General features: G+C 34.2%; 1 protein-coding gene across 6 annotated transcripts in view; it reads right to left on the minus strand.

The window, feature by feature from the left end:
* Positions 1-22,319, minus strand: part of DPH6 (diphthamine biosynthesis 6) — a 213,566-nt gene that overhangs the window by 41,490 nt on the left and 149,757 nt on the right. The gene's annotated exons all lie outside the window — the stretch shown is intronic.

A 22,319-nucleotide genomic window follows, 5' to 3' on the forward strand; every position in this document is an offset into this window, starting at 1 on the left:
CCTTGGGCTTCATTCTGTTTAAAGATGTGATCTTTAAACAGCATGAGATCTGTTTTTAACAATTTTGCAGTACAGGTAGAGAGAAATAAATTGTTTAAGAAAAGATGTCAGTTTTAAAGTAAAGCTAAGAGGCCCACACAGCCCTCTCTTTGGTCAACACTGATACTTTATGTCTTGGGCCTTAATTTTTCAGGGAATTTCATGCCTGGAACACCATCACTAGAGTAGTCTTACCAGTATTTCCTACTCTACTTTAGCTGAATGAGTTGGCTTTTCTTTTTTAAACATTTCTCTTGCAAGGAGGTTTTTCAATTACATCACTGCTAGGAAGATTCAATAGAATGAGGACATCACCTCCTTTTCTCCTTTGCAGAAAGCCCATTTTGGTAGAAAAGAAGGCAACAAATTATGCTCTGCCTAACTGAATTTCTGCCAAATCATGTTGCAGGGCAAAGAAAACTCATAGGCAACTTGCTACAAGAACACCTGGAGTCATTAAAAGTCCCAAAAAATCTGGTAAGATCAAAAGGTGAAACAGGAAAATGCTAAAGGAGGAGGATGATTACTATGATTATTAAGCACCATCATTTAATCAGTTTCATTTTTGACTTACCAGGAGTAAAGAAGCAGAATAAAGCAAAATTAAATGGTTATTATAATTTATAGTCAGAACTTCATTCTAAATATATTGTTTCCCTTTGTAGTTACTAATTTTGGTAAATCTAGCACTTTTAAATGCTACTAATATAAACACAGCCAAAGTTATTGTTACATTTCTTTAGCAAAGCATAGCACTACAGAATAAAATACTATTCTACTTGCTTAAAATAAAAACTTGGTTATCCATTTTCTTCAGAATCCTAGCTTTCCCTCAGGGGAAATCTGGAAGTTTTAAATACACTGATCCTTTGCTTTGCCACAATTCTCTCTTTTCGACCTCTTACATATTTTTTGTCTGCTGTCACATTTTTGATGATTTGTTTTTAAATTATAAATCTGATTTTAGATCAATTTTTCTTAAACCATTTGCCACAATTCTTTACAAAAATCTACATGCAGTTTCATTCTTAAGGCCATCCAAGGATTTACAATATGCTAAACTGGGCAAAAATTCTGTAGTAATCAGCACAATATATTTTATACTCCATCACAATAATTTTTTCTGTCTCCACATTGATATAACTTTTTCTGCTTTTTACAATGGTTTACAGCTTAAATAATTTAATACAACAGTTGTTATATTTTTATTGCAAGCTTATAAAACTTGCACGGTAAGTCTCTTGCATGCAATATATTAAATAAAGAAATGACAGAGAAGAAAGGGAACTGATGATTACTAAAACTGTAATTCAGGTTCTGAATGTGTCATAAAGTGCTTCTGGCTCACTTGTGTTCTGCACATGTTGTCAAAGTTTCTCAGATGAACCACCTCTTCATATTCAGTTCTTGCTGAATATATGTTGATATAGGTAAAACAATGATTTCACATTTCAGTCAATGCATTGATGAAGGGATGGTCCAGAGGAAAGGGCCCCTCATAAAGATCCAAAGGGCAGGAATGCCATTGCCAGCTCTGCCACTGAGTTTCTGGAAGACCCTGGGAAGTTTATTTTGCTTCATGAACATGTATAGAGCTATGCTCCATTTAATTTTGCAAAAGCTTCAGTGGTGTATAGACACGCTCCTAAACTGTAAGGCAGGACCTTTCTGTCTCATTTTTGTGTTTCTAAGCAACTGAAATATTTGATCCTTTGTAAAATAAAATTCCAGATTTCATACTTCCATTTTGTAGAATAAAAAACATACTTTCCTGTCTTTGTGAAATGCTTTGAGATCTCTTGATGAATAATTGTTACTGCTTTAGTATATCTAAGAGCTTATGTAAAAGATGCTGCTTCAATAAGACTCTTTACAATTATGTTTTACATTAGAGACCCACTTTAAATATTTTTACAGACACAGTTCTGTCCATCTCTACAAAGTAGGTCACTGAATATCCTGTATATCCACAAGAACATATAAGTCTGCTACTTCTAAAACCCCTTTGCTGATAGCTTACATAAAAATAATAAATAGTGTTCTAAATTTATGTCAGAAGTAAATTTTACATACTTGGCAATGCTATATGCATTTCTATTTTAATTTTCATCTTTATATTTCTGTAATTATTTATATTTTTGAAACTCAGAATAAAAATTTAAACTATCTGTTGTAGAGATTCTAAGGCAAGGATTGATAAAAACAGTCAGAAGATATTTGTGATGGCTTGGCCCAAAAATACATAATTAATTCCTGTAAACCACTTACCTGTGTAGTCCTAATGTTGCTAATGAAAAGACTCTGTATAGATGATTAAGATTTCTTAGTAGAAAGGCTTGTGACCTCTAAGAGATACAACATAGCTGAGAAAGGAACTTACAAACATTTCTGCTTTAGAAAAATATGGTAAGGGTGCAGATATATGAAGGTTAATTTCTGAATTGTGTTGCTATGATTTCAGCCCTTGCCTACATGAATCACTCATTTTATAGGGTGAAGAAACACAGATGCCTGCATATTCTCTGAGATCTTTGGTTTTTGCTTGATGCTTGAATGGTGCAATGTGAAAATGAATCATGAAAATGAAATCAGCATTGAACTCCTAGATTAAGCAGCAAGATTTTTTCCCCTCAAATAGAAAGTGAAAAATAAAACTTGGAAGACAGGTATGTCTGTGAACTTGAAAAACTTTGAGGAAAGTACCTAGAGGATTGCATTTCAGCTTCATTTGATGGTTAGCTTTTTCCTTCTCTTTAAGTATCTTAGCTATGATGCTTACCTTTGCATGTTAGCAATTATAAAGGAAATTAGTTCAAGTCATCTGTATTATGTGATGGATTTTAAGAACTAGATTAAGTTCCCTCACTCCAGAGATGGATGCATGCTTAATTGGTTGAATAGTATTTGAGAACTAATGAAAATGTGCTGCATGTAGTGTTCTAATTTCTGTTTGTTGCCTATCAAACCAGAAATCTCCTCACCAGAATACTGTTTCCAATAGAATGAGACAAGCTTGGATCCTTTGCAAAGTATTCAGTAAGGGTGGGCATACTAGGAAGAAATCATTTGGAAGGTAGGAAAAACTTCTAAGTAATACACAAGAAAGCATCCTTGTAATCTGAATCATTAACTCCTTAGTTCCAGCCTAAACAGACAAATCAAGATCACAAAATATCTAAAGAATGAGCTAACTTCCATATGGAAATGTCTAGAAGTCATCTATTGCTATTGCTATTGCCATTACTATTGCTTCTTTTCCATACAGCAGACACTGAAATCAATATGCTGCATTGGTTCAGTAAATTTGTCTTTTAACAAGTTAATAAAACAGTGATCCCCACATAGTCTTTCCATCAAACTTTCATAGAAAAAAATGAGAATATTAAATGTGCTAAGATAGGGAAGATCTGCTCCATTTGCTCTGCAATGATAATCTTTTACAAAAGAGGATTTTTATTATTAATTCTTTGCCTTCTGGGGATATTATAATTTCCTAGAATGTAAAAATGCCTTAAGCACAGCAATTTGCTGAGCTAGACTGAATTTCAGAATGTTTCAAATGAGCAGATAAACAACTGCATAATAAGCAATTATTAGATCAAGACTGTACAGTACAGATATAGCAGTGAACCAGCCAATGGACAAGCAAGTAGCAGATACTGTTTTTCAAACTAAGAGTTAGTGATGCTTTGACATGCATCACAACATTTCTGTTAAGAATTAAATACCCTACTGCTTAATTTTTCTTTAGAAATGCAGATTATTTCTTCAATCAAATCCTTGGGGTCTTAATCATTGGACACATCCCTCTGCATATGAATAATAAGGAGTTTACAGGCTGAACATAACTCATGTGTTAAAAGTGATTAGAGTAATTTTTTTTTTCAATTAAATAGTTACAAATCGATTGTATAAGCCTGTTAAAACCTAGTACATTCTCAAGCCTTGAATTCTGCAGCTCCTTAACGAAATATATTATTTTATCTTATTAAATAAAGAGTCAGATACACTAAAGAAAAGTCAGGTGTAAAATTAATGCAATTTATATGGCTACCAGGTTGTTAGGACTTGGGTATTCTTTACTTATACAAAATTTTGTCAAGCAGTCAGAATGGCTGGGAAATGTGGCAGCTAGATGAGAAACAGAACACTTAGGCTCTTTGAAATGCAGAATAAAGTTATTAGCTGAGCTTTTCTCTAAAAGAATCAGACATGGAACAGTAAGAAGCGCTGATATCTATAGCAACAGCTTGATGTTTCAGCACAGATCTACCAAAATTATTTGTCCATTGAAATGAATGACACAATTCACACCATTCAAAATTACTGCTATAATTCTGACTTTTCTGTATCTATGAGGACTACTTTAAAAGAATTTATGGTGATTCATTAGTATAAGTCATACTCATTAGTATGAGTGTTGCAAACACCATTTCTAAAATAGGAAAATTCAAATTCAAAACCAGTGGTTTGCACCAAAACCAGATTTTGTTTTAAATTTAGGATGGAATTATTCTTATGTAATTTAACAGTTTAAAAGCTAAACATCTGATGAAAAACAGCCCTCTATTCCAAAAGATTATTAATCCCATTTCAAAATACAATGAAGGGTCCCTTGGAGGTGTCTGTCAACCAACACAAAGAACCTAGGTCATTAGGTTAAACAAAACAGTTAACTTCTTTTAGGCAGTTAGACAAAATTGATCTTATCTGAGCTGTCCAGGCAACTGAATTGCATCTTTTTTTTTTTTATAACAGCGAGAAGGAATTTAAATAGGCCTCTGGTTAAATGAGTTATTACTGCAAACAACTTCATCGCACAGTCCCTTACATTAAATGGTCAGCTAATCCTTCCTAGCTCAAATTCTTCTGCAATGATTTTCCAGTCTCAAAACATCAGCTCCAAGAAGAAATTTAATTGATGTTCATAAAAGACAAAGTTAAAATGTGTCAGTTGTAACAGCAGAATGATTTCAATGTACTTTATTTGGAGACATGTTACCATCTCTTAGTCAAGTAAATTCTTCCTTGTCACTCCCATTGCTCAGAAGAGTTTAATTTTAAAGAGATGCAGAAGTTTACCACTCAGTAATTCTGGCTTGGAAAACATTTTAAAGGAAATAGACTAGAAGCAGTTATAATCAGAAAAGCAACAATATAAACTGGAAGCTTCTTACTCAGATCTGCTACTTTTTAGTCTGCATTTCCTCTTATGTTTGCAACTGTGAGAACATTTCAAAACCCTTGTGAAAGGGACTGGTCTTCAAATCTATCACAGCTGCAGGGCTAAATTTAGACTTTAGGCCAAGCTTAATTTTAAGTGTTGGAAATGAAGAAGCTTTCTCTGACAGGTTAATTAAAATAAAGGAAGCTATTTAAATCTGCCCAAGGATATGCATGTCACTGGCAGTCTAAGTGGTGACATTTGGTGGGCAACGTGTAGCTGATGTAGTTAAATGGATGCACCATAGAAAGTAATTTTTTATGGAGCAAGCACTTCATATACACAGTGTTAGGTAAGATAAATGCACATACTTTTAACCCTAAAGAACCAAATTTAGCTAAGATTAATATATTGGTTCTGCTCTAGCTAATGCAATTATTAATAAAGGGTCACCAAATAATTTTTGTCTGCTTTGGTGAAAGCAAGAGGCACTAACTCATAGCGATATACTTCCCTACTCTTATAGGATTGCTGGCACAGAACCTTGTTAGACATTGCAGAGCTGGGAGGTGGGGAAAAGACTGTGGTGGAAGACATTGCCACTTGCATTCTGGGCTTCAGCTAAAGGGTTTTCAATAGTTGAATGCACAAACAGTAGCATGTGCCTTCGCAAGTATGACTTACTACTTGGTAGAAATAAATGTTTTTAGCAAGAGCCCTTTTTCAACTTTTATCATAGAATCATAGAATAGTTTGAGTTGGAAGTGACCTTCAAGAGTCATCTAGAGTCATCAAGTTATCTAGAGTAACTTTCCTGCAATGAACAGGGAGATCTTCAACATCAGGTTGCTCAGAGCCCTGTCCAACCTGACCTTGAATGTTTTCAGAGATGGGGCATCCTCCTCTTCCCTTGCCAACCTGTTCTAGTGTTTCATTACCCTCATTGTAAAACCAATTTTCTTCTGGTAAGTACTGATACCATTTATATGATATCCTCACCTAATGCCAATGACTGGCACACTTCACATCGACAGCCTTGGCCTGTTAAATTAAGGAAAAATATCAGACAGTGTTCTCTATGTAGAGAAAGGTTGTTTGGCATAGGTTTGTACTACACTATGTTTGACATACTTGTACTAGGAAGGATAATGGAAGTATGAGTTTAACATTAGTTCTGACAAGACAGATATATGCAATACAATCGCATCAGTGACTTTTTATAATGCTCCTCTGGTTACACTACTGTAATTATGAATTCTTAGAGCACAGCCCATGCAATTCCACATTCCTGCTCCTCTTCCATGAATTTGACTACAGGTCATGTGCATACATTGCTGGTGATTTACTTGCAAAATTAGTCTTATATATGCAACAAATGACTAGTCTGGCCTAAAGCCACAGTATTTTCAAAGGAGCTTAGTTTTTGTCTTTAATCTTCAACACAGCCACCAAAACAATTTTAATAAGCAAGGTTTAATTCTCTCATAGTAAGAGTAGACTATCTCTTTACCTATAGTTTCATTTACAGGGCATTGAACTTCCTTTTACCATGTGACAGGTCAGCATCTACCACACTGAGCACAGCTTTACCCATATTGTTTAAGCTAGGATCTTTTGCTGCACAGCAGTATGTCAGCTCAGTAGAATGAAATATTTTCTATAGCAAAATGTTGTTAAAAAACAACATTCAAGATCAAAATCCTGAATCCAAGCTGCCAGAAGAAAAATGAAATACTCAGAACATTCCATGGCACAGCACACAGAATCAGTAATAATTTAGCTTTTGCAGGACAAGGAGATGTGTTTAATTTCTGTATCAGTTTTTTTTCAGTTTACTGTTCTAACATTAGAGCAGTACATTTCTACAGATGATATGTTGGAAAGGATATTGTGATTTGGTGCAGGTTTTTTTTTTCATCAATATTTCTCATCTCTAAAGTTTGAAAAGGAAGGCAGCTTCTCAGAAAACTGCTACTAGTTTAAAATGGCCATTATACACCAGATTTTTCCTGTTCTAACTTTCCCTTTTCAATTTTATGCAATGGTCAGTGGCATTTCTCCCATCTCTCATAAGCATTTCCTTTCTTAGATCCTGGCCACCATTGCTCTCCAAACAGAGCAGGCTCTCCTGTGAGGAATAATAAGCCACATTAGTTTTGGAACCATTTTAATTAAGAAAGGTACTAGCCAGAATTCTCTGAAGGTGATGAGTAGTTTAAAAGAAGAAGGAAAGAATACAGTCCTCAAGAAATAATTTGTTTAAGAAAACATTTGCTCTCCAGAGTGACTTTATGTAAATCAGCATCAATATATTGCATGAGATTATTTTATGATTGTATGAAGGTTCACTCTATGGATTTCAGCCATTTGTAAGCTTCCTTTCAAAGTCACTTCCTTGCCTTCTATGTCTCAGTGCATTCTTATTACCCACTGCCACAGATTATTATTTGAAGGAGAAGAAAGCTAAGTTTAATAATTTATAAAAGCAACAAATAAAATCAGAGACACTGAATAGCCATAGCCACTACCCCAAACTTTAATGTCAGGAGCAAAACATGTTCTTCATATAAACTTTTAACTACTAATTCAGAGATTATTAGTAAGTTCATTACTTACTGAGCGAAATTAACTTGTAGTAACTTTTAATGCTATCATTAATTTTTTATAGCAAACATGTACTCTCTAAACCCAAAACACATTTAAAAGTTTCAATAGCCCATCTCTCTTCATCCTACTCTGTGGCCACAGCACAAATGAAAATGAAAATTTAATTGAACAGTATCTATAAGTAACAGTGAAGTTTGTCACCAACAGATAAAATAATATGTATATAATGAAAATACAGAGGAACCAAGCCAAAAAGGATGATGAGAAAAACCCAAGCTTAGTGTGTTTCAAAACAGGCAGCACATATTGTTTTTCTTTAAAGCAAAAGGAATTCAAAGAATAGGGTTAGGGTTGGGTTCAGAAATATAAACTGGCATCACATTATGTATCAAGTTTAATTGGAGAGCCTATGGTAACTAAAACTGTATTTCGGGGAAAAAAAAGACATTAGATCTGAAAAGACCCATTAATGAAATTTTGGAACTATTTTCTTTAAAAGATGGTCTGACCTAATGAAAATCCCGACTCCATAAAATCTGAAAGAAGTTTTGCCACCAATTATGTGGAGCCAGGATTTTATGAATTGCGTGCTCATTTGCACCTGTTTACATTGTCTGCTGTTTATGTCTTTTGGCATTTTGGAATCTGTGCTCCTGTGCAGAAGGAGAGTAGGCTTGAGAAAATATTTGGCTAGAATTCAGGAGACAAAAGTTCAATCTCTGTCACAGGCTTACTGAGAAAACGTGAATAAGTCATTACCTCCCTCTGTTGTCTCCAGGTTACTTCTCAGTAAAATTCAGGTGATGAAACTAAACTCCTTTCTAAGGTCTCCTGAGATCAAAATATAAAAAGGTACTACAGCTAGGAATATTTTTTATTTTTCATCACTAAAACTGCTGCTTACAAAATTCCAACAAGACACCAGTGTGATACCTCTGAAGGCACAAGATGAAATAGATAACTGGGAATTTTAGAACCTTCTGTTTCTTAGTGAGAATATGTAAGAAAGAAAAAATAGCTTTTAGGTTGGTAATAGTGGTATACATTAAAAATATTTGTATGTAAATACATGACTACTAAGGAAACAGTTGAGGAATAAAATTGGAAATTCACAGTACAAATAATACGTTTATTAGAAATAAGTCTGAGTACTCTGAGTAGGAATCACTGCTTCCAGGTAATTCTTTGCTACAGTAAACTGTATATTCCCCTGGAAATGACACTAATGCTGGTGAAGTTAATGAATTTCCAGCAAGCTCTGCATGGACAGAACACTGAGAATGTTGACAGTCTTTCTTTAATTGCTAACAGTCTGAACTCACTCCAGTACTTAGGATTTTTCAGTCTAAAGCCTGCAGAATGGCTGTGAACTATCTGGCCTTTCATTTTAGCTTCAATCTTGCAATGAAATCTGTGTGAAAGGTTCCTAGGGGCTACAAATTCCATCCACTTCAACAGAAGGTCATGATTATGCTTTTAGGGACAATAAAATGTTTTAGCAAATTTTAGACAAATTCTATTTCTTTCCTGTTCATTACTTGACTTTTTAGGGGTTTATCTAACATAAACTCTGTGATCCATAAATAAGACAAGCAACAACAATCACAGTCAAATAGTTTTAAGTCAACCTAGTGAACTAGTCAACTCCAGTTCACAACTGCAGGATGAAGCTTGGGGATGATCAAGAAAGTCACCTCAAACACCAGATTAAAACACCCGTAGGAGCTTTAAGATCATGAAACAGATTAATGAAGTTAATGCAATTAATTCCAAACATGCAGAAATATTTAGCCTTTAGGAGGAGATAAAAGATTCATATCTGGTCAAACGCTATTTATCAAAAGAGCTAACATGGAATTGTCACTTTGCAAATTTAACACAACTAGTAAAACTAACAAGAATTGCTGCAGGAAAACCAGCAGTTATTAGACAAAATACTTATTAAGGATTATAGTGTGTCTATGGGTCTGGTTTTTTGTGATGGTGAACATTTGGCAGAAGGGTTGTTCCCTGAGAACTGCATCAAGAGCTCTAGTGTTGAATCTGACCAGTCAAGATGCAAAATGTACTTGTTCCCAATTTCCTGTATTGCAATTGAACTTGCAACTATATGAAAATCAAGTAGAGTTGTTTAGTTCCTATATATTTTTTGCAAGAAAAATTATGCATCTCCCATCAGTTTCCTGTGAGATAACAGGCAGCAGAGTAATAAATGAGATATGGTCTGTGAAGTCCAAAATCAGCAGTGTAAGGGTAAAATTTGCTTTCTCTGTCTTGGTAAGGTCTCTCCAACTGGTACATTGAAAAATGAGTTTGGAGAGCCCTGAGCAGCTATTGCCATGCTGTTCCCACTTTATGAATAGACAGAACACTTCCAATACAGCAGTCTGAAAACTAAGAAGAAGCCAAGAAGAGTTTGCAGAGTTACAATCAGATGCAAATAAAATTTTGGATGAAAACTGAAGTATAACATTTTTTAGATATACTTCATAATACTAGAAACTTAAAATGATCTCTAAAAACATTGGGGCTGAATCCTAGCTTAGAAGAAAATGATGGCAGGCTGCTTAGGCAAATAAAGAACACATGAAAAACCCAGAAAATGTTAAGTAGTTCAGCAAAACACAAAGGTAAAAAGAAAAGCTTAATACTTAAGCTAAATATAACCACGAAGGGAACTTTTCTTGGAAGAGACTAGAGAGCAAGAGGATATTCATGTGCATATACATACATATATATGAATATATACTTTTTTTACTTGTAAGATTCATGTCTAATCTAGTATTCCAAGCTGGGATAAATCAAACTGACTCATATAATGATAACAACATGAAATATTATGTAATAATTTTGGCATAATTTAAAATACCAATTGTGGCTTCACATATTTTTTCAGTATAGTTATTAAAAATTAAATTTGTACCATTAATTACAAGTAAAGAACTTTAAATAATTTTTAAACTTTAGTAATAACCGTATCCTAAAGCTGTACATTCTAGGTCTGTAAATGTAATTTTACTGTAGTGTCATAATGAACTTAAAAGTAGATAAGAAGTTTTGTATTAAAAAATCCTGGATTATTGACAGTGAAAAAATTTGCTGTAGGTTATCTTAGATTTTTGAAAGGAAGAAAATGATACACTCTAAATCAAGTTTCCCCCAAGCATCTACTCTCATCTGTCTACCTAGATGCACACTCTATCTCTGCATCAAGCCAGGCAATTGTATGTCAGTATTCACTAAATTAAAAAAAATGCATCATACAGACATAAGCAGCACAGAAATCCCCCCCCCCCCCCGCTATGTTTCTAAGCAAGAAAAGGAGAATATTTTATGTACATTACTGTGGCATGGAAGCTGATAATTTTGATAATAATCAATTACTCAAAAGACTTAAATTACACAGAATATATTTCTATATAAATTTTATATAAATGATATATATATTTCTGTATATAAATTGTGTTTGTGTGGACAATGAAAAACATTTACATTTAATTTTATTTTCTGATCTTCACTTTTGATTCAATGTAGTTATCACAGTCCTCTGATTATTTAATACTTAGTTCTTCAGGCCTGATAAAATTTGTTAAAGGATTTTTATTGTTTCTCAGTCTTTTTATGGGACCACCTTTAGCAAGATAACTTAAAATGTGGGCTCCAGCTCAGAAAAGCAGATAAACATATATATGAGTGGATTAGGTATATGCATATGTATTGAACTGGTGCCACATTTGCTCGTGCAATTTTCTATAAAACATTAATTTATATATTGTAAAAATAAATACTATTTCAAATTAGTCCATTTACATGGTACATGTACACATACATAAAGAATTCATAATTGCGTACATTTACTGTTGTAGTTTGCCCATTCTTTTAAAGCTTTATCCCTGTTGATGCCAGTATAATCTAATAAAGGATAACATGGTATTTCTTACAGCTTCCAAATACTTTCTTAAGTGTTCAATTTCCTTTTTTTATTCTGAAAGACTTTCTCTGAAGTATGTCATAATAATTCATGGCTGTTTCATGTCCTAGAGAAATCATTCAGGTTTACATCACAAACCACATTAATTTTGAGTGTTTTGCAATACCTAAAGCATAAGTATTTCTAATTGTACCATCTTGCTGCTCTTAATTGATAACATGTGGTTGAGTATAGGTACTGTACAAGTAATAATATTATTTCTCAGTTGGTTTTATATAAAGTAAAAGGCTAAGTTATCACTGCTATGGGTGAAATTGGTGTACCATGAAGTGAATGTACAGAGGCTACTTCATGTTCTGTTTTCAAACTAAAAGCTGACACATCACCAAGAACCCAGGAAAAAGTATTGCATGAATTTCCTCTTTCTTTTCCTATTTTGCTAAATTTTAAAATGTATGTTATGTTATCATGGAATCAACATGAAAGAAGGTTATTCTGTACAGGACAAAGCCCTGAATAATACCAAGCCCAGCATAGGACTGCTTTTGTAAAAGGAAAGACAGAACACCATCCATAAAACATGGATAAGTGAAAGATTATTTGAATTCATGAAATGTTCTTGGAGCTTAAACACAGCTTAGTTACAAGTTTTCTATGGAATCCCTTGATCTTGCACAAACATGTATTGAAGTCACCAACAAACTGCTCAAGGTTGGTGACACAGGAGACAACAATCTAAACCTACTCAGTCAATGACAGTGAGCACTTCATATGGCACTGAGGTGTTCTCTTTAACTGAAAAAAGCCCATTATTACAAAATAAAAATGAAGTTACTGTGCTGTATAATGAGAAGTGACACTGTTTTTGTGATGTCTCAACAAATCAAACCCAAATTTTTGACTTTATCATGCAAGCTCTTGTCCATTACAATCACTGACTTGAATAATGCTTCAGAAGAAAGTTACAGTTTGCTTAGGAATCCTGATACCAACACAAAGCTGAGCTTCTCTTCTGAATCAAAGCTATGCTGCTCTGGTCACTGACTCTACCCCACCTTAAATCTAGGCCAGCTATCTCCATGCAGATTCCAATGGCACTTCACAGCACTCAGCACTTCTCAGGCGACACATCAGCACTTCACAGCATCAGGAACCTAAAAATAATTATTTTTGTTTTCCAATCTCTCTATTCCTTTTGTTAATACAAAACCTGTTCTTTTTTCAAATATTGGCAACAATAAACAGGGTGGATGTGTTGCATTGTCCATGCCCTGTGTGGACTGTGCATGGTCTATGAAGTTTCTTTTGTTTCCATGCCACTATTTTCCTTCTGCAGTGGGGGCAAAGAAACATATTAGTGGCTCCTGGTTTAATAAATAACACCCAGTAGATTCCAAGCTGTGAATTTCTGTACACATTTTTCCTTAGTACTTCTGGCTACCAATTGTATTTTCAGCACAGAATAATATGTTTTTATAACAGAATCTTTGGCTTTATAATCCTCTTTGCTATACTCTGGTTTGAGTCAGCCACATTTTCTTTTTCTGGATCAAGAAACTTTAGAATGCTTCCTCTTGATTTTAGGCTCACGATACCTGCCTTCAAGTTTTACTTTTGTATTTCATGACTCAAGGCTGAGACATGACTTATGTGGTCCATAATAAAGGATGAATGGAAGTTAAAAACAAAGGACAAAACCAGGAGACCAAAATGGAAGAGCATAAAAGATCAAGCAAGTGGAGTACTTCAAGATGAAGCCTCACATTTTCTATGATCCCTCTTGAAAATGAAGCATTAAACTGTGCCTTTGAATTGGATCAACTGTGCTTCAGCTTTTGCCCAGTGATGTTAATAACATAATTTCTGTTAATTTCAATAGGTTTGGATTTCATTCTACCTAAAACCCAAAAGAACAGTAGCCAATGAAATTTGACTTGATTTCCATAGCTCAGATTCTTAGTCTTTGCTGAAAACAAGCTTGAGCTTGTTTAATCTGTCTTGACAAATTACACATCAGAGCAGGGACCATCCTTTGGATGAACTAGAAACTGCAGTCTCTCACTAGAATTATTCTGGTGTAAATGGGCCAAGGTCTTGCCTCTAATTCCATGGCTTCTTCTGGCTACTGTATGCTTTTCCATTAGCACTTGGACAGGTTTCCTTTGTGTACCAGAAAAATAAACCAATCTTCTTATGTTTGGGCAATCATATGTAAGTCTTGGTGTCTTGCAAATAGTGTACTGTTTGCTTTTTCTCCTAAATGATAGTGTGGGAGGCATGACTGGATATTTTTGAAATGTGTCTTACAATGATTAAAATAATCAATTGAGGTTCCTAGCCAGCTCAGAGCTAAAAATATACCATATCTTAGAACAGATCTATTATAGTATGACATGAATGCACCTTGGAACTGATAAAGTCTTGTTATCATAATTGCCTGTGAATGAGTATGCTTTAAGTGATGAGAACTCTGGAAAAGCTTTTCAGCCTCTACAGTATATTCACAAAAAGTGAAAGGCAAAACCCATGAAAAAGTGCAAAAGAATATTGTAAGCAATGTGCTTAACTCCTGCCTAAAACAAAAGTGCTCCTTTCAATCCATACTTGCCAAAGACATTTTCTGAGATGCATCCTATACTTAAACTTATTACAGAATAAGTATTAATTTCTGTGGCGAAGAAGTATTATACAGCATGGTTTCTATCAAAATGAAATTTTAACATTCTTTACAAGTTTGAAAAACTCCTACATAAAGTATTCTGAAACAAGTCAAGAATAAGCAATGCTTTTAATGAAAGCACTGTTAAACAGCTGAGGTGTCTGTTTCCACATTTTTAAAGGATCAAAAGTTTTGGTGCTTTGCATGCTGTCACAGATAAAAACAATCACAAGAAGACAAAATAATAAGAAAACAAAAATTTAAAAAGCCTCATCTAAATATAGAAATCCTTATTATTTCTGTTGCTATTATAGTTTGAGTGACCCAAATACTTGATTAAATCACAGCAGGTAAGTTATGATACATGATATTATACAAAAGAGTTCAAAGCACATCCTATGTAGTTAATGCACAAGGAAAAAAAAGAGTAATCAGCTAAATTAGAATATATTTATCTTCATATATATATATCTGTAAAAAATGCCTTAGGCTGGCTTCTATTTGTTCTTTTCATAATAGCTTGGAAATGTCAAGATCTCTGGACTATTTTAAAATTATGAAGTTATGGCCATTAGAAGAGCAATCTCACAACAGATTTGATCTCAGGCTCCTTTCTGGAGCAAGACATGCACTTCAACAAACTCTTCTTCTTCAGGGTTCCACTTAACTGTTCTCACAGAAACCAGTAAGCTGAGTATTGAGGATGTAAAGTTTGGCTGCACTTTGAGTATGCACCAGAGGCAGTAAACAGGAGAATTTTTTGCTCTAACCATCTCCGTAGAGTACAAACAGGCCTTGCTTCCTTACTCTGCCTTCTGTCTTCAGGCCCCTTCACTATATTGAAAAGAAACATGTCAGACTATGGAGAAGGGCCAAGGGCTGGGGAAACAACTGGACAATGGAACACAAAGGCATCTCATTACTTTTCACTCTGATCAATAAATAATCACTGTGTTCCACGCTGTCTCTGGACTTCAAGAAATTAGCTTCTTTGGCTTCCATTACCCAGATGGACAAACAACAATATCCAGGCTACTAAATCAAACTCTGCCTGCAGAACCATCTTCTCATACTGTTAAGCTGCTGCCTGCATTTGGAGTTTGAATCAGAATATTATGTCAATTTCTTTTTAGCTTCACAATTTTCTAAACAATTATTCCATGCCATTAGATAACAAAAAGATCATGTCTATCTCCAAGAAAATGGCCAAACTTTTTGGATAACCTCAGAGACTGATCAGATGAGTTGCTGGCAGAGTCCTGACCATCCTATTTGATACCAGATATATTGAACAGATAGATCAGGACAATGAAGAGAAGATACCACATCTGACTGCTTGCAGGACAGAGGAATTCAACATGGCTGACACTTGGAAATTTTACAAAAGTACTTTAAGGCATTACCTGTTTAACTGCTGTACTTATTTAGAACCCTTAAAAGTTAGATTTTCAGCAGCTGCATATCTTAAGAAAAGTCCCAACCAGGAAAGCCCAGCTTGTCTTATGACAGTCAAGGCATCTGACAAAACCTGACAGACACCATCAGTGGTGTCTACAGTTGACAAAAGGCAAGATCTGACAGAAATGAATTAACTTTAAGATATTGGAGGAGGAAGCACTAGAAGAGACACCAGAGAGGAAGTAGAAGACTTTCAAATAAGATTTATGGATGGTTTTGGCTATCAGTCAGTGCTAGTTCAGTTCACTTCACCTTCCCTTTTTCTATCCAAGAGTCATACAAATTACTGCCCTGAGCAGAACTGATACTTCTCAATGCAGAGATTATGTGACAGAATGACTGACAACAATCAGCCAGCTAACTAGTTAGAAATGTTTTTCCTTGCAAAATTCAGTATTTTCTTTCGTAGATCTATTTTTTTACGTTTGCTAGACAAAGAGCAAATGGCAAGCATTTTAATACTAAAGAAGAACAAATACAGAAGACAAGCTAGTAATGCTACTAGCTTGGTCCTACTACTAGGTCCATCTACTGCAGTATTCTGTTTGAATGGTCCTAAATAAATATCTAGATTAAATAATAACAAGGGGTTCAGTTATGCTATTATGCCCAGATCATTTTGAGCCTCCATTTGTTTTAAGCTTAGTGGACTTCCTATGTCAGATGTAATTTCACTCATCCAAACACCATCATAGTTTCTTTTTTCTTCACTTGTAAATAAAAAGTAATATAGAGATGGATTTATACAAATGATGAAAAGTTCTTTATAAATCAAAGTTCTTTAAATGTTTATAGATTTAGAATCATAGAATTGGTACCAAAATATTGGCATGTTGAAACAGTCACAGAGAAAAACTTCCTATGTAATTGTAAACTGTAATCTGTGATGTGTCCCTAAAAATTAAGTTTGTTACAAATGGTTTCTGGATAGCTAGACAGGTCATATATTCCTCACATATTAAACACCAGATGATACAAATTTGGTGTGCCTGATGTCATGCTTTTGTAGCTCTTCTCTGTCAACAAAGTACTAAACCAAGTTTCTCAAAATTAATTTTGTTGCTGTAGTATGGTGTTTGTCCTTCATGAATTTTATACACTTTTATACAGTTAGTATCTGTGGACTTAAGAAATAAACTTCCCACCTTAAAGGACATAAAGCCTAAAGCAGGATCTAATATACTTTAAGCTGCCTCACAGGCATAAATCACTTCTCTATCCAAATTCAGTTGAGAGACAATATTACTATTAAAACAATTCCCCATGTCTTGGATAGCAAACAAAAAAATACTTTCATATGAGATATTTTCATAACATATAATGTATAATTGCTTCATTATAAGCTGATTAATTTCCCAAAGTACTAATAAAACTTTTTAACTTTTTTTTTTTTTTTTCTGCTTGAACTATTACATCTGGTAATTTTATTTTCTTAACAGGAAACCCAAGAAATTAAAATTGAAATTTTCCTTTTTCAGGTTCACAATTCTTCTCACATTTTCCACTGAGAATAAATTAACAGAATTCAATATAAAACCAAGCTTAAGTTTTGCAGTCCATTTCAGAGAGCATCATGACAATTAAAAATATTTTTGTTCAGCCAAATTATATATGTTAGTCACAACAAATACTTCATTTTAGTTAGTGTCTGCAAAGCTTGAGCTAGTGACTGTAATTTGATTTTTAAAGTATTTATTTATCTGCTGCACTGTTACTCAGTAAAGAGTTCTTAATGTCTTTTTAGTTTCTACTCATGTGAGTAGTTCTCCACAACTGCTGAGTAAATACCAATTACTCACATGAGAATGTGTAGACCTAGATACAAATGCGGGAAGGTTCTGATTCCAGTTGTCCCCATGGGGATTTTTTTCCCATTGTATAACGGCATATCCGTCAAGAAAGTTAAGTTGAAATAAATTTCTAGTGTGAATTTAAAGTATGTCGCTAAAAAAAAATTAAACTTCAATGAACACAGACATTCATTATTGTAAAAATGCATCTTGGTACCTTCAATTGATCTTCTTCCTCCTCTCTCAGATTTACACTACATATTGCATTCTCTCTGTACTGGAAACTCTGTGTTTTGGAAAACATCTGGAAAATGTGTTGATAATGCCCTCTCTTATCAAATAGAATAAATCTTACCAGATGGAAAATCTTTAGTTTCAAAGCTGCATGCTGTACATGCATCAGGGTGTTACTCTACCATTGCAAGGACTCTAAATGAGTGCCTAACCACCAGGGTTTCTCTTGCAACAGAAAAAAAGTCCCATTACAAGTAAGATTTTTTTACAGTTGAGCTGAATTATACTCAGACCATATTAGATTTTTAAAAAAATACATAGTGTTGTTGAAGCTTGATAAACTTATAAGTACTAAGGGCCTTTTAGACCTACATTTGCAGAGCAGAGCCACTTTAAACACTATGTAGCATTTTTAATGTTCCTACCCAATGGTCTTTTCCTGTTTTCTTTTGCCTTTTTATATTCCCAGTCCATTTCTTCTTTAGTATTAAAAAGGCATCGTGTAATATGGTGTCTGGTGAAAGCAGGATGTTCTCTATTCCCAAATAAATATTCAAAAATATTTTGCATACATCTTGTGAACAAGGCTTGTTAAATCATAATGTGATGACTTATAAACATTCATCATTCCTATACGGAAGTATAATCTAGTCAACTGCATGGTATAGCAAATCATCCTGACACGTTTATATTAATGCACATTTGAATGAGAATAAGAAAGAAATAGTCAAATTTATGTTAAAGACTTCTAAAGGCTTAACAGCATCTTACTAAGTATATATGTCAGCTTAATCTAATCCTCCTACTTCTAATACGTTCTGTGGTCTCAGCACGGCGCCCATAATGCTCTTGCATGTTATGAGGGATTGCCTCTGAGAAGTTCACCATCAGTACTACACTTTGTTCAATAAAACTTCACATCTGGTCTTAGGATGACAGAAAGCTATCTGTCTCCAATTTGCATTACAAACCTTTAGCTCCTTTTGACATCCGTAACACCGGCTGTAATAATTTCCAATAACCTGTTACAATATGCCGAGTAGATATAGTCCTGGTTCTCATCTTACTGTGTCAGGTAACAACACATTTCTAATATTTATTTGGACAATTTTAAATAAATGACAACTTCTTTATACCAAAACCCCATGCATTATCTAATCAGAGGCTTATTTGAGAAGGCCTGTGGCAGTACTTTCTCCTTTCACTCCAATGATTTTAAGTTCTAATCAGAAAAATTCCACCTTTATTTTTTTTCTGTGCTTTTGCTAGAGGAGACAATACATTTCAATTCATGATGTTAAAAGAATTATTGAAGACTATTTACTAATCTTATGACATGATGGAAGTTCTCCTGAAATCCACTAAACTGGAACAACTATCTCCTTAACCATCTTTCTTGATTCCTGAGCATCCTAATTTCTACTTTTTATATTACAGATACGTCTTATGTGTTTCACATTAAAAATATTTGAAGAAAAGTGTCTATTATTCCCCACTACATTATTAATATTATTTTTCTTCAGCAGAAAATGTATCTGCTGGCAGATGAAGACCCAAAAGGACAGATCTACTTGTGGGATTAACAATGTCTAACACAAGTCAGAGATATCGAATGTGTCACTAAAGGATCCTCATATAGATGGTTAACAACCTCTACTACCTGAGCTGAATTAATAAATGGCAATTGAAAAACTGGTCTTTCAATATAATTTGCTTTCTGGCATCCACATCAAGGGAACAAAATTTTTTAAAAGTCTGCATATTAGGTCTGCAGATTTACAAATTAAGATCAGTAATTTCCTGCTTTGTCTTCTGTCTCAGTAAAATGGTATTCTGTGTTTGAAAGGCAGTAGCATAAGTACTGTCACCCACCTAGACCTACTCTGCAACAGAAAGTAAACTTTGGAGGTAGTAGGAATCACCACTGAGACACCCAAATGCTTATAATATCTTAAGACAAGTCTACAGAAAAAGGTATGAGCAAGTTTTGGCCATGCTCAGAGCTGACAAGACACAGCCACTGCTACTGTGGAAACCAGTACTGTTCCCTCTTGGGGTCTGCCCCATTCAGATTCACGCATTCTACAACAGGATAGGCTCAAGAGGAAAACAGGAAAAACTGGAAGGAGCTATTGAAGGAACAGGAATAAACTGAAAAAGCTGGATTGGAAAATGGAAGGAGCTGTTGTTATCGGAACTTAACAATCTCTAATACCTTGATCTAGTCTTATAGAAAGGTTAAAATATCTTGGGATTCAAAAGAAAGACATGATACTATCTCTGGTATATTAAAACTGGGAAACACACTAAAGGACACATAGAGTTGCAGTAGTCATGCCTGTCAAAATTAAAGACACCCAGTAGTAACAGAGAAGATAGAACACAGACTTACATCATCTTGCTTATGGACACTGTCAATGGGATACTGAAATTAATGGGAACAAATTGGACACCTCACACAACACTTCTTAAACTGACAGTTAATATATTTTTGTGAGTATATTTTAAATTATGAGAAGTAGAATTATACTACTAGTGCAAAAGACAGTCAAGGACATCGTTCACTAACAGGCTGCATCATTTTGAAAGCTGATACTTCACTGGAGACTGAATGTTTTACAAAGCTCCAAGAATACATATTACCAGTACACTTGAATATGTCCTGTGTCTTAACAAAATCCTAATAATTAGACTTCAGATTTTGAACCAGAAGAAGTGTATGTGTGTGTGTGTATATATATATATATATATATATATATAAAATAATCTCCTATCAGATAGAAATTATCAGCAACACATACTTCACCAACAACTGCTTTAATTTGAGAAATTATTTTTGAATATACATCATGATTATTCTTCCATTGCATGAACTTTCTAGAAATTTTTCCTAAGAAGCAAAATTTTATTTTTAAATTCTTCATCAGTGAATTAGTGCTCCTTGTAAAGTTAATGTATTCTGTATATTCTACAGATTTGCAAGCATGTATTTCTTACCAGTGGGGATAATGATAAAATTGGTATAATGACAGGAATTATTATGACAGTGCAGAGATCTGAACACAACGAGAATGAATATATGACAATCACACAAATCTTTCAATGTCTATGCTACTGGTAGTATAAAATGAATGGAACTGAATCAAATTTTTATGCTCACAATTAATACATTATATTGAGAAATATATTTTATAAAGCAAATGAAATTTGTTTGGAACTAATTATTCCATGGTCTGAAAAATATCAGAAAGAAAGCAGGCGAAACAGTAATGTTAATCCCATGCCAGAAACATGTTTTATCAGGTTTCCTTTTAGCTCTTAAACAAGATGTAGTAAAAACAACAACATTCTGTCAGACTATATGTTCATTCTTTGCTTCCTGGATTAAATATGCTTATTCTATGCCACATTTTTATAGCTTTCAATTTCTGTACTTTAAATCTATTAAACAATGTCAAGTTGAATTTTCTTCAAAAAACTGCTGCAGGTTAAGAAAAAAAAATAGGACAGTAGAATATTTGAGGGCTAACATTTATGTCAGCTAATTAATATGGATCAGTTGTGGTCTGCAAGGATTTTTAAAGTGCATGCATGTTTGAGATAAATATAGACTAAGGATCTGATTTTGTTTCTTCCCAAATTGATAACAAAGTTCTTACTGATTTCAATACAAGTATCGTCTACCAGTTTTGTAGGTCTGGCAGATAAAATAAGCTTTTGTGCTCTTGCAAAATGTTAGCTGTCCCAAATAGAGCATAGCCCAAAATGCACATCTGCAACATAAGAAATAAACTGTAGTTGTAATATTACATTTATTGCTCTGTGCTCTCTTTACTTGGTAAGGGAATGAGATTCTGAGAAAATAATTGGTTATTTGAACATGGTTCCACTCTGTGACAAAAAGAAGCTATGAAATGCACAACTGTTCAAACACTTTTAAGCAAAAGATTTATTCTCCCTACACTGAATTCTAAGGTGGCTGGATTTCTCTTGCATGGAATCACAGGATAACTTAGATTATAGCAAGATCGAAAAATCCAAGCTCCTATTTAAAATCAGATGTGAGATTAGAACAAAAGTAATCCAGGACTTCACACTCTTTGGATTTCAGGAAGTTCAAGAACAGAGCCTTTCAATATGAGAAACATGCCTGGTAGCCAGGAAAAGAAAAAAATATATCATAATTGTAGAATTTTAGAATTATTTCAGTTGGAAAAGGCTTCCAAGATCCTTGAGTCCAGCCGTAAATCTAACACTGCCAGGTTTACCACTAAGTACCAAGTGTACTACACACCTTTCAAATACCTCCAGGGGTGGTGACTCCACCACTTTCCTGGGCAGTCTGTGCCAATGCTTGATAACCCTTTTGATGAAGAAATTATTCCTAATATTCAAGCTCAGCCTCCCATAGAGCAACTTGAGGCTCTTTCCTCTTGT

The sequence above is a fragment of the Agelaius tricolor genome, unplaced genomic scaffold (genome assembly GCF_023055355.1).
Source record: "Agelaius tricolor isolate 1412-34295 unplaced genomic scaffold, bAgeTri1.0.p SCAF_5, whole genome shotgun sequence".
NCBI classification, from domain to species: Eukaryota; Metazoa; Chordata; class Aves; order Passeriformes; family Icteridae; genus Agelaius; species Agelaius tricolor.